General features: G+C 42.7%; 1 long non-coding RNA gene across 4 annotated transcripts in view; it reads right to left on the bottom strand.

Moving 5' to 3' along the window:
• Positions 1 to 12,078, bottom strand: part of LOC114012440 (uncharacterized) — a 518,537-nt gene that overhangs the window by 10,291 nt on the left and 496,168 nt on the right. For all 4 annotated transcript variants that reach the window (XR_008748979.1, XR_008748980.1, XR_008748981.1 and 1 more), the window contains 2 exons: positions 11,157 to 11,247; positions 2,712 to 6,597 (listed from right to left, as the gene is read on the bottom strand). This is a non-coding gene — a long non-coding RNA (uncharacterized LOC114012440). The remainder of the gene's footprint in view (positions 1 to 2,711; positions 6,598 to 11,156; positions 11,248 to 12,078) is intronic.

The following is a 12,078-nucleotide window of genomic DNA, read 5'->3' as shown; positions in this document are numbered from 1 at the left end:
AATCGGCCTTTGAGAGGCTGAGCAAACAGAGCTGGTGGGGTAGGACCACCTTCACTGGGAGAGCAAAGACAGAAAATTCCTTCTTAGGCTCAATTAGCAAGCATTTTAAGGCTTTCTGCCCATCACTTTTTAAGTAACATACTGTTATGATCTGTCGATCATATCAATGTTCTAATGCTATTTTAAAGGCTTTTTTTTTTTTTACATGCTATCCATTTATCTATGTTTTTCTTTAACTAGGGCCTCATACATCACACCTCATACATCAAGCTTTTTTAGCACATGATGCTGCATACGACACATAATTACCCACTGAATACAAAAGATAGGTCACGAGTGGAAGATGGATCAGTTTAGACCAGTTCAGAATGACACTACGCTAGTAATTTTCTTCTGTTGGTTATTTTATTGTTAAAAGTCTTAATCTTGCTTGAATGCAGACATCTAATGCATTAATTGCTACGAAGAACTCTGTAAGGGACTCTAGTTACCATCATATCTTTCCAGTAAATCATTAGTGAATATGCTCTGGCAGATATTTGCAGCTGTATTTCAGCAACTGTTCTTGGTATGGAAAAAACCCCGGCATATCTTAGAAAAAAATGCTTTGCATTTCAAGCTAGGAAATCTCTCTACGTTTCATCTAACTTATGGATTGTGAAAAGCTACCGTAGTGAAAAACAAATCGTTGGATACATATCACATTGAAGGTTTGTATGATATATCACTCAGCATGGAGCCTGGTTTGATTTACTTTGCACCCAAGCAAAAGAAACTGAAACGAAAATAGTGCTTTTCCATTCCTTGTATTCCCTGCAATATTCTGCCATCCTTCGGAAAGTAAAGCATGTCATGAAGTCACTGTGAGTTTGCATTCAATAACTGATGGCAGGATAAAGCCTTGCTGTCTAGGTGGATGGTACATGGCTGCACAGGTAGAACTAAATGTCTCATTTCTCAGTTCATACCCAATTCAGAGAGGATTGTGGATCTTCCTGTCTTGCAGAAGAGACCAGGAAACCAAGAAGAAGAATAGTCTCTCCCTCTGCAGTAACCCCTGCTCTGGTTTAGAGACACCAAGGACCTGATGTGATTCACTTGGGAGTGTGACAAGGACTACAGTACTGGGCGAATTACTCACTGCCTGACATTTGGAAGCTTATAAAATGTTAGAGGAGATTTAAAGTTATGCAAATTATTATTTTCATACAGTATATTTGGCTGTATTCCTGGCCTGTATTATTTTCCTGGGTTTGATACCTCCATCTCCATCAGATATTCAGTCCTTAAAAGGGGTTGGCTTTTATTTTATCCTATTTATTCTTCTGCCATCTATTATTCTAAAGAGATGTAATGGATCGGCCCAGATACATTTCACGTTGTGAGGAGAGGGAAGGAAATAGCTTGAAAATCATCCATGGTTTAACACTGAGCTGGTATTTGTGGAGATGAAAACTTACTCCACAGCATTTTTACTTTGTGATTTGGATTCCACGGGGTAACAATCAGCTTCAAAAATCTCATCGTGACACTGTTTTCAAAGTCAAATAAGGAGCGTCAATGAGAACATCGCCCCCCCCTCCCACAAGTGGCTCCCCTCCAGCTTCATAACCCCAATTTATTTTTGACATTGCACCATAAGACTGAAATGATTAATCTATAATAGATTATCTCACAAATCTCCTACAGAAGAACAGAGGATGTGATTTGCTCAGGATTTGGCACATTGGCAATGGCATGTCACAGCGAAGGGTTTAATGAATACTGTACAACAGAAAAACAAAATGGGGAGAAGCTTGGTCTGTTGGAGAGGGACTTTCACATGGTGTGAGGGAACCCACCTTCCAACAGTCACATTGACCACTGGCCACATGACTTGCCACTAATATTTGAGCAAATAATTTCCATCAGCTTTCCAGAAAGGCTTCACCAAGCTTAGAAGTTCAACACAACCTGCCTCGAGCTTGCATTTCAGAAGTGCTAAGTACTTATAAAATAGAAAGAGAGGTGTTTACCCCACCTCTGCGGTTGCCCTGTGGGGTCACAGGATGCACTGTGTTACAGAAGTGCAAAGTGCAGTTACTTGTGAGAAGTGTTGAATGCCTGGGGGAGACAAACAGCTGGATAGCTACCCCATGCGCTTGTGCTACTGAGTGCTCGCCTTCATTGCAGAGAGTAAAGGAGGTCTGTGTGGAACCTGCTGCATAATTTACTGTACTGTCAAACATTTACCATGGATAAATTTTAGCCTATGGAATCCAGTTAAAAAGGGCAAGCATATTTTTTTCTGGGACACGAGTACCTCTTGTACCAAACTTAGAAGCTAAAAGCTATCAAACCAAAATCAGACTAATGTCTACATTGACAGGCAGCATTTTCTGGTGACACTGAAAACATATTTGCCAGTTAAAAGAAGTTATTGCCCTTTTCTCTCATTTTAAAATTTGCTTAGGAACACTAGAAACTTGAGAAAAATTCTCTCTCATCTGTCTGACCTTGGTCAAATGCTGAAGAGCAATCATCCACCTGAGAGTGGGACACTGCACATGGACAGCAGAGTAGAGCATGGTTGTACCGTAATTGCCATTCAAAGACACCTTCCTGCTGCTAAATCTCCAATTCTCTTTTTGCAGTACCTCACTATTTACTAAGTAGCCAGAGATAAATATGGTGCTCTAACCTCTATTTCCGCTATCTGCAGGGAGATTTACCTGCCAGTCCAGGCTGTCCTTTCTGGCGTCAGAAGTTGAACAAAGTTCTCCTCGTAGTAACGGAGTTTATCAGTTTGCAATGCCCCTTCCCTTGACCTGTTGGGACTTCTCTTTTGCTAGTGCTTCTGTCAGACCTTGGTCTTCCGTGTGGGGCCAGCGGAGGTCTCAGTCTTCAGACACTTAGGCCAGAACCAAGACTAATAATTCATTTTGCATGCACCATCAAGCAGCAGTTGTCTTTAAATTGTTGACCCAAGGGAAAGGTGCAGGTCAATGGTATCTCTCACAGAAGTACAGGAGGATGGTGGCAGCCTGTAAGACAAAAACCTCACGGATAGTAGCAGACTAGGAGGTGTCTGAGATGGCTCTGGGGCCAGGGAATCGCCCCATGAGCCAGCACTGTTGACGGACAGCTGAGACAGACAACACTAAGACACCTGTATGCTGTTATCTCCACAGTCCATCAAAAGGAGATGTTAATAGTTTCATAATAGCTGTCTTTTTGTCCCAAAGGTGTGGGCTTTCTTTGGTTTTGTGCCTGCGTGTGTGTGTGGGTGATGGCAACTTTTCCTCTTATGTCTAACAGCCTAACAGACTGAAGCTTGCCCAGATAGTGCTGAGAGCATCCAGCTGTTGTAGCAATGTACAGTGTAGCAATGCACAACAGAGGAAAGTAAACAAACCCAGGAAAACAGGGATGCTGCCGCCACAAAACCTGGCAAGCCTGAATGTAAATCCCTCCCGCTCCCTCTGTTCAGGCCATACTCCTTCCTGGAGACATCAGAAATCGGGTCTTCCCCTCACGCTCACCCAAGATCCAGGGACAGGTTCCACTTCTTTCTGCTGGGCCACCCTGGCTGGGAAGCGAGTTATACATTGAGAGTTTTGTGGGATTTTTGACTTGGTTGACAGCAAAGGCAGCATTAACAGCTAAAATTTAGAGGGCAGAAATTTGTGGGACAAACGGTACTTGAAGCTTTTGGAGGACTGATGCAAGTGGTTCAGTTTGATGCAAATTTCTTGCCAGGCCATTTTATGAGCATTGCCACAAACATCGTCTCCATCTCCACCTCTAGGCACTCCTGACCACAAGCTGAGGTGGTCTCACCTGCAGACTAGGGATGGTGCGGTGCCTGGTGGCAGTGATTGTCATGGAGCTTAAATTTACTATATAGGGTTTCACAGCGCCAGTGGGAAGTATCAGAGGCCTTACCACCACAGAGGGCTGAAAGCATCTGCTTTGGAACAGGAGTCTGGGCAGCTCTAGGTCATGGTTCAGGCTCAGAAAGTAGAGGGTGGCAGGGTTTCACTCCTGGCTATACACAGCTCTGAAATCACTCCCTGCCTCACATCTCCCTTCCCATCTGCAGCACCACGGAAGAGCTGTTGTGCTTACAAGCTGCTTAACTCCTCTCGTGCTTTGGGGTCACATAAATGCCAGGAAAACCCAAACCCACAGAAGTGGGCACGAAAAACCAGCATGCACACCCTGGCTTCAGTTGGCCTGACAGCCCACGTCCTGCTCTACCGCTGCCGCTTCAGGCTCAGGAGTGCATGTGAGTGGCAATGCTGGCTGCCCTCTGCAACCCACTGCCCTGGGTCTGTGAGTCCACAGACTTCAGGGGTCTTGGCAGTAAGGTGTAAAACATCAAGAAGGATGGTCTATTTTCCAAACAGGCAGTCTGAGATCATCTGGATCTTTCCAGAGTGCATGCTTTCTTTTTTTCTTCTCTGTTTTTGAAAGCCAGTATTCATAGGAATTAAGTAGTTGGATGAACTGTAATTTACTACCATAAAGTCCCCTTGCCTGTGTATTTCTAAAGGTAACAACCATAGATGCTGAGACAGCTGCACTTTGGACAAAACAAATGCTTTAAGGCAGTAACAGGATGTAGCTGTAACAAACTTGTCAAAGTTCATAAACAAACACTCATCCATTTAATCATTAATTATTAATCTAATTCTGATCTTCAGTTACTCAAAATGAGCTGTTTAAAAAAAAGTGAGATTTGTTAGTCTAAAGCAATGTTAAAACATGTGTCCAAAAGTAATGCATTGGTTTACTGTGGAACAATCCATCTGTTATTACAAGAAAATTAGGACAGGAAAAATAAACCTTATCCCAGGAAATCAGCCATATGAGACAAGAATCCTTTTGAAACTCCTCCCCCCCCCCAGCCCCAAAATCCCAACCTGAGTGCCGAAGGAGGCAGACAAGCGTTAATGAGCAGGAGTGCAGCCTTCACTGTATTCCTGCCCCTGTAAAGCAGCAGAATTACAAAATGGATGGGCATGAAAGAAATTACAGATTTGCTACAGATATCTGCTGCTTAGTGCCTAAAAATTTAGTTTAAGGGGCCTCTCAGTCTGTGTATGGAAATGAGTCAACAGCAGAAGCACTTCTGACCTGCTTGAAGATTTTTAGCATAATCTCAACTCTTCCAGAAATTAAAACCTTTCCAAGTTAATAATTTTGTATCCTTGGATTTTAGTTATTTTTTTAATCAAAACTGTGTATATTTCAAATCTGTCAAATGACTGGACAAAGCAATGTTAAAAATTCAACTGCACTAATTACTAGCTGAGCAGCATAAAAACCTCTGAATAAATGTCAGTCTAGGAGATAAGCTCTTATCTTAATCTAATGACTCCACAGACTTAATTTGTCAGGCCAGCCTAGTTGATGAAAAACAGGTTTCTATTCTCCAGTGTTAGCAGCCACATCTTTCCAAATCTTTGAAGTTGGATAGTAATACCATCAGTGTCATCCTGCAAAAATCTTGTGACCAAGCCAATTTCATTCCTATTGTCCTGTTACACTAATTAAAGTTGTTTTACCCCCGTTGGTCTGAAATAGGTGAAAATGAAGTCAATTTATTTTTAGATTTGTTACATTCTGGGATAATAATTCTTGCTTTTTTCCCCCACTCTCAATAATGTGTTAATATTTGCAGCACTTTTTTGGTATCAGAAAGCCAGGCTTTTTAGCAGGGCTGCACAAATAGCGCAATGCTATCCCAGGATGATTCCTGCAGTGCAGACAAAGTATGCAAGTATGTGTGTGTGCGCACGCACGCGTGCGCATGTGTGTTTATTTATGTAGAGAAGAATAATTTTGAGCTCAGGCAATGAATTTGGTTTTAAGAGATGATTTTAGGTTTTGGAAGTTCTTTCCTAAAGGAGCATTTGACATATTTAAAGCTAAATGCACCAAATGTTCATATTGTTTGGACAAAGTGGATTAACAAATAGAAAAAAAGAAATTGGCTGTAGTCAGTGTTTCCAGTCCCCCAGTCTTCAGCTAACCCTTCTGACAGGAACCTGGCAGGCCTTTTATGCACAATGCTGCATTTCAAAGGATACCATTTAAGCATGGTATTCTTTATCCCAATCCCAATATTTAAACAGGGATATACTTGGGTTTAAGGAGTTACTTGCAGGGTGCACTTTATTCTGATGATACCCAGGAAGATTACAAGGTAAGAAAACTTGAGGAAAATAATAGGGTTACGGTGTGATCTACTGAGGCAAATCAGAGAGGCCAGGGGTCAGTCCTGCCTGCTGCTCTGGACTCTGTGGACATTAACATTATTAACAGTATCAACAGTAAATATATCAAACTGGATACTTGCTTTGTTGTATCAGGTTTTATGGCAGTGCAACTGCACTGGCTTCAACAGCATTTCACCAGTATACAACCAGTAAAACAGAGTGGAGAATCAGCCACCTTCTTTTGTATTGCTTCAAAACCGCTGACGCCCAGAGTGGACGGCTCCGAAGCTCACTTTACTCTCCGGGCTGGCAGCAGTACAGCTGTGTATGCAGCACAGGTCATTCTGGGATTTACTCTTTAGAAGCATTTCACTGTCTGGTTGTGAGCACCCTCCTGGATAATACAGAGTTAATCAGATAGATCACAAATGTCCATCCTCTTGGGTGAGAACACTGCCTCCTCTCAAAATCTAGCCTGGCTAGGACTGCAAGGGGACCATGCAGGCCATGTGCTGGTACATCTACGAAAGTATTTAGGAGCTGGCCCACCTACATTTTCTGTTTCAAAGGCTCGTTTGTGAGCATGGACATGCAGTTCAGTATCTGGGTCCTCCTGGTTATGAGCTGGGCGCCAACACTGCAGCAGTCAAAGCCTTTGAGGCCATGCATGCAGGCCATGTTGCCTAGCAGGGCTTCTTCACCTGCAGCAGTGCAGATTCTTGACAGGAGGACACAGGGACGGTGGGAAGCAGGGTGGGAAGCTTTGCACCTGCAAAACCTTTAAATCAGAAAATGTAGTTACCCCAGCTTGATTGGGTTCTGCATCTGATGTATAAAATGGAATCTCTAACTTCCTGGCTAGCACACCACTGCTTATGGCATTTTCCTGTCAGTTTAGGTCGATAATACATTTTTCCTTCCTTTTTTGCCCATAGCTATGTAAAGGAGCAGCATCTGCAGAGTAGTGCTGTGTAAAGTGCTCGTGGTTCCAAATGTGACCTGGAAGGACAGGGCTGCTGGATAAATTAGAGGCAGATTTCCACCACTACTTGAGCACCTCTGGATGCAGATCAGTGCCAACTTCAGATTTTTAAAGCTTCCAGGCTCCTTTTTGCCAGTAGGAGCTGGGAACACACGGGCTTTTGAAAATCCCAGAGCCTGAAACATATTCAAGCACTGTTACCTATTGCTTCCTTGGATCAAGACAGCTAAACTGTCTGAAAGCACTGGGCTGCAGTCAGTACCTATCTGACCTTCCAAACTCTAATAAGTGTTTGGTACATGGTCTGCAAGCTTGAGGCCTCATCTGTGCAAAGCTTAAATTATACCCATTGATTTCATCATGGAAGTGATGACCACATCCAAACACGCCAAATTCATTTATTTTAGGGCTATGGCCTGGAATGGCATTTTAAAAATATGAATGAATGGAACCTCATTTCTCCTGCTCTGAGTCAGAGTTTAACACTCTACAGGCCATTCCCAACACAACTGAAACAGAAAATGAACACATCGAAGTGAAATTTTCAAAGTGACATTTGAATCCCCTCTCTCTGACGAAATGCCATCTATTGATCCAGTCAAATGACTGCAGTCTCCATGAGTCCATCCTGCAAAGCCTCCTTGACTGGCTTATTACTGCAATTCTTCAGGTGCACGTGACCATCTTTCAGTAGAGGACAGGTGCCAGCTATTCAGGTGGAAAAATGAAGACTCCCAGAGATTAAATCCTAGTCCTGGTGAAAGTTATGGCAAACTTCCCAAGGAAACCATGGCTACATGTATCTTAGGATATTATTTCACATCTGAATTGCCATTTGAATATTGACTTCTTGATTTAAGCAGTGCGTTTGACTTGGAATAAACCAATTTATTGCCCTTTCCCCAATAGCTTGAGCATTGAAGGGGCTGGCTCACATGGGAGCCATTCCTCTCGGAGTGGTATGGTGGGATCCAGCTGGCTTGGGTCACTGTGCATGGTCCAGGAGCCTTTGTGGCTTCCTAGCTCCCTTTGCTCATTTCACACCCTCTACCACTTGCTCCTATCACCCCACTACAAAAAAATTATCTGCTCTAGCCTGCAATGGAGCTCTGCTACTTCTAGGCGGCTGCCTACAAGAACAACATGGGGGGCTGAGGAAAACTGAATCCTTGTGAAAGAACAAAACTAAGTCCTTTGTGGGAAAATGTTGTGACTTTTGATTGGAGGGATGTGCATCCTGATCAATTTTCCTAGCAAAGGGGAGTAACTTTAAATATAAAAAGGAGTGTCTCATAGTGAGATACAAAAGTATGAGCTTAGCTGTCAGGCTCAAGATTGGTCTTGATGAAGTAAAGTGCCGACTAGCCAACAATGAGCTACCACCCACGGTGAAGCTGCAACAATCTGGGGCCACTTGGCTTGGCTAACTGAAGTCCAAACACTGGCACCACTGCTGCAGGCAGAACAAGCATAGTCAAAAAGAGCAGGATTTCCTTCTTGATTTGCCAATGGAGTATCACAGTTCATACGCCCTGTGTGAGGGTGCGTGGCAGTGTGTGCTAATGCACATGGCTTGCCTTGGCTTTAAATGGTATCTGACTATAAAAGTTAATAGCTTTGATGCAGCATTCCTAAAAGGAAGTGTTTGTCAATTTTGCTATAAGTGTTTGAGTGCAACAGTCTTAATTCAATGTGTCAGATAAGAAAAAATCATGTTGGCTTCTATTTATGATTTATCACTTCTATCTTAGCACAAGAGATGTTTGGAGAGCAAACTAACTCTTCAGTTTGTATTTTGCTTTGCTTTGTTTTTTTATCCATCTAAGCCTTGCCAGGCAAATCCTTAACACTTCTATACCAGTGTCAAATCTGTTGGAGAATGGATGGGGAGGTACATCTGGAACGCACTGAGGTGGTACTTCTGTTAAGTCACAGCTTATGTGACTTAAGGGGAGGGCAGAGATTTGAAGATAGGCAAGAAATGAAGACAAGTTCATGATGGATAGCTGAGGCCTATGCTCCTGCATAGGTCAAGGACAGCTGCGCTGCCACACCCAGGGGAGCACTGATGTCTGCTCATTCATGTGGCCCTTGGGCATATTCGGGATTCTTGAGCTGAGACTGGATAAAGGATGAGCCTAGACCCTCCAGTGACTAACAGAACCACAGGAAAGCAGGGAAACTTGTAGTGAATAAAGAAAAGGTCCTAACACAAGCTATTTTTTCCAGGGTAAAAGGGAACAGGTCATCTCAGGAATTTGGGTACATTTCTTTGTTTAGATTCTGCCCAAAATGCCGTTGATAACCTGGGCCAATATGAGTGGAGAGTTGTCTCTTATACCTACAGGTTGGTTACCAACTCTCCAGTAGCACCAAAGCAAACAGAAGAACTGGATGTATCATCTTGGTAATGTTACCATCTGGTCATGACTGCTTTTCAAGATAGTGACACGCATGGGGCCAAAATGGGTAGAAGACTGGGCTAACCTCCGTTGTTCCAAAACATGCTACATTGATGATTTAGAATCGTTGCTGAAACATTTGTGTTAAGCTTCTGCTTTTACAGTAGTACTGTGCAATACAGAGAATGACCAGCTTTGTGGAGATAACGCTGGCTTCCCCTCTGCAGGATGCTCTCTCCCCTCCCATTTTGGCCCTGGTTAAGTGCACAGCAAAGATTTTCCACTTCTGTTTCAAAGGGAACCAATAACTATTTCCTCTGGTCTTCACAAGTTGTTAGGGGCTCAAACAGCTTCCCTGCACTCTTGGGAGAAAGGGTAGATAATATAGGGAATGGAAGAGCTACACTGACTCTTGGGACTAACAGTAGAGGTGCGCCCAGTTAAAGGACTTAGCGGGGGGCCTCAGATTTGCTTGCAGAGTCCTGTCTGTCTTTTCTCGCGATCAAAGCGACTGTGAGAAATTGTGGTTTTCAATTCATTTTTTTTGCATATGGGAAGAGGATGGCTTTGTGCAATGGCTGTTTAAAAATACTTCAAAAGAACTTGAATCAGTCCATGGCTGCACTATATACAAATTAAAATAATTGATTTTTGGCAGCCTTTTAGGAGATCTATAAATTAAAGGGATCACGTTTCTGATACGTTTTGGGGGACTTTATTTTATGTTGACTTTCAGAGTGCCCTGCCTCCCAGAGCTGGAAGTCAGCCACCAAACCAGAGAGAGAGCTTCTCACTTTCATTTGCTCTGCCCTCCTGTCATAGTAGTCACTGGGTCTCCTTCAGGAGTGCCCATGGTCACAGTAGGTCCTGGACCTATGCCAGCTCTGTACCCTTTCCTTTCATTTCTGCTTTGAGAACTTTACATTGAGAAACAGAAACTGCCCCAAACTCAACAAGAACCACCTCCCTAGGGAATTAGTTTATTCCCCTTTTTCTCCATCAGTAGAAACTGATACCTTCACCCAGTTTGTGTTGCACCTGGGCTGTCCCCATTTTGTGTGCTGATGGCAATGGGTTCAGCTTTATCTGTGATGACCTAAAAATAGCACTCAATTAACATTGCATTTCAAGAATTGGAAAATTTCCCAGAAGTCCATTCTTTTTTTCTTTTTCTGTTTCATTACATTTTACAGTAATAATACACAAGCCTGTAGAAAACATGACTGGTAATGAAAAAATGTAATTAATATAAGCAGTGTAAAGCATTTTTTTTCCCTCTGTTGTCCTTGCAGAAAATTACTGCTTTAAACTGAGCAGGATGTGAAAATGCATAAAGCAAACAGTAATACGCTGTGGTTTGTAAATATCTTATGCAAAATAGTTAAGTCAACTGCTGTTTATTTTTCTTACTTTGTGTCACAAGCTCTTACTTTCTTTTGTTCATTACTTTTTCCATTTGTTCTCTTTTGGGGGCTTGCTCTCTTTCATCTTAAGGAAGCCACTGGCTTAACTATTTTTTTTTTCTGCTACTGCTAATTCAATCAAACATACAGGACAGGCTTTTCTTACCATCTCCTCCTGTTTGCTGGCTCTGAAATGCAGCAAAAGTGTAGCAAGCCAGGTCCCCACCATCCTGAGGATGTGCTCTCACTGTTTTAGTCTTTAAAAAAAAAAAAAAAAAAGGAAATCACTCTTTTATCCTACAAACAAACAAGTAATTATCCCAAATCCTGCAATAGCTTTATGACAAACTGGAGCATTCCTGACTATTACTGTAGGATTCTGTAGTGTTTTTTACAAGGCTGCCTGGTCACAGTTCTGGAATGGGCTATGAGCTATACTCAGTCAACATTAACTAGGATGGCATGGTATATGCCAGCTCTCCTTAGGATATTTCTCTCTGGCTATCTGTAGAACTTGTAATACCCAGCGATATCTGAAGGTCACAGCAGAGTTTCTGAGCTGAAATACAAAACAGCATTCCAAACACATCTTCTGCGGCCAGACAAGAAACTGCTTATGGTTTATTTTCCCTCCCCCCTCCCTGCAGCTGACATCCAGCATTAGTTATTGTTTATTTTTGTCTTGTTCCTGGTTCTAAAGGTTTCCCTTATGGCCATGGTTTATGTGAACTTTCAGATATCACTCGGGGCTTCTCTGCCTCATCCCTTCTGATGTAGCTGGTTCCCCTGTGAAGGTAGGTTTCCCCAGCTGAAGATCTGTGCCTCTCTCCTGTGGCATTCTGTGCAGCCATTTGGAGTCCCAGATGTAGGAAATGAAATAATCCACGCTCATACAGTCATGAAAGTGCCCATCTGGCACACAGGAACATCACGCATTGGAAGCACACAAGCGTGAGCTCACTTTTGTTATGGCATTTCATAAACAGAGATGCAGGGAGCCAGCAAGTAAGGTCCTTTGGATAATAACAATCGTTTCCACCACGCGTTGTGTTTAAAAAACAGGGAAAGAAAAAATCAAGACAAACTGG

Source organism: Falco peregrinus, chromosome 10 (assembly GCF_023634155.1).
Source record: "Falco peregrinus isolate bFalPer1 chromosome 10, bFalPer1.pri, whole genome shotgun sequence".
In the NCBI taxonomy this organism is placed as follows: domain Eukaryota; kingdom Metazoa; phylum Chordata; class Aves; order Falconiformes; family Falconidae; genus Falco; species Falco peregrinus.
The sequence above is the reverse complement of the archived record's forward strand: the minus strand, read 5'-3'. Positions and strand labels throughout refer to the sequence as shown.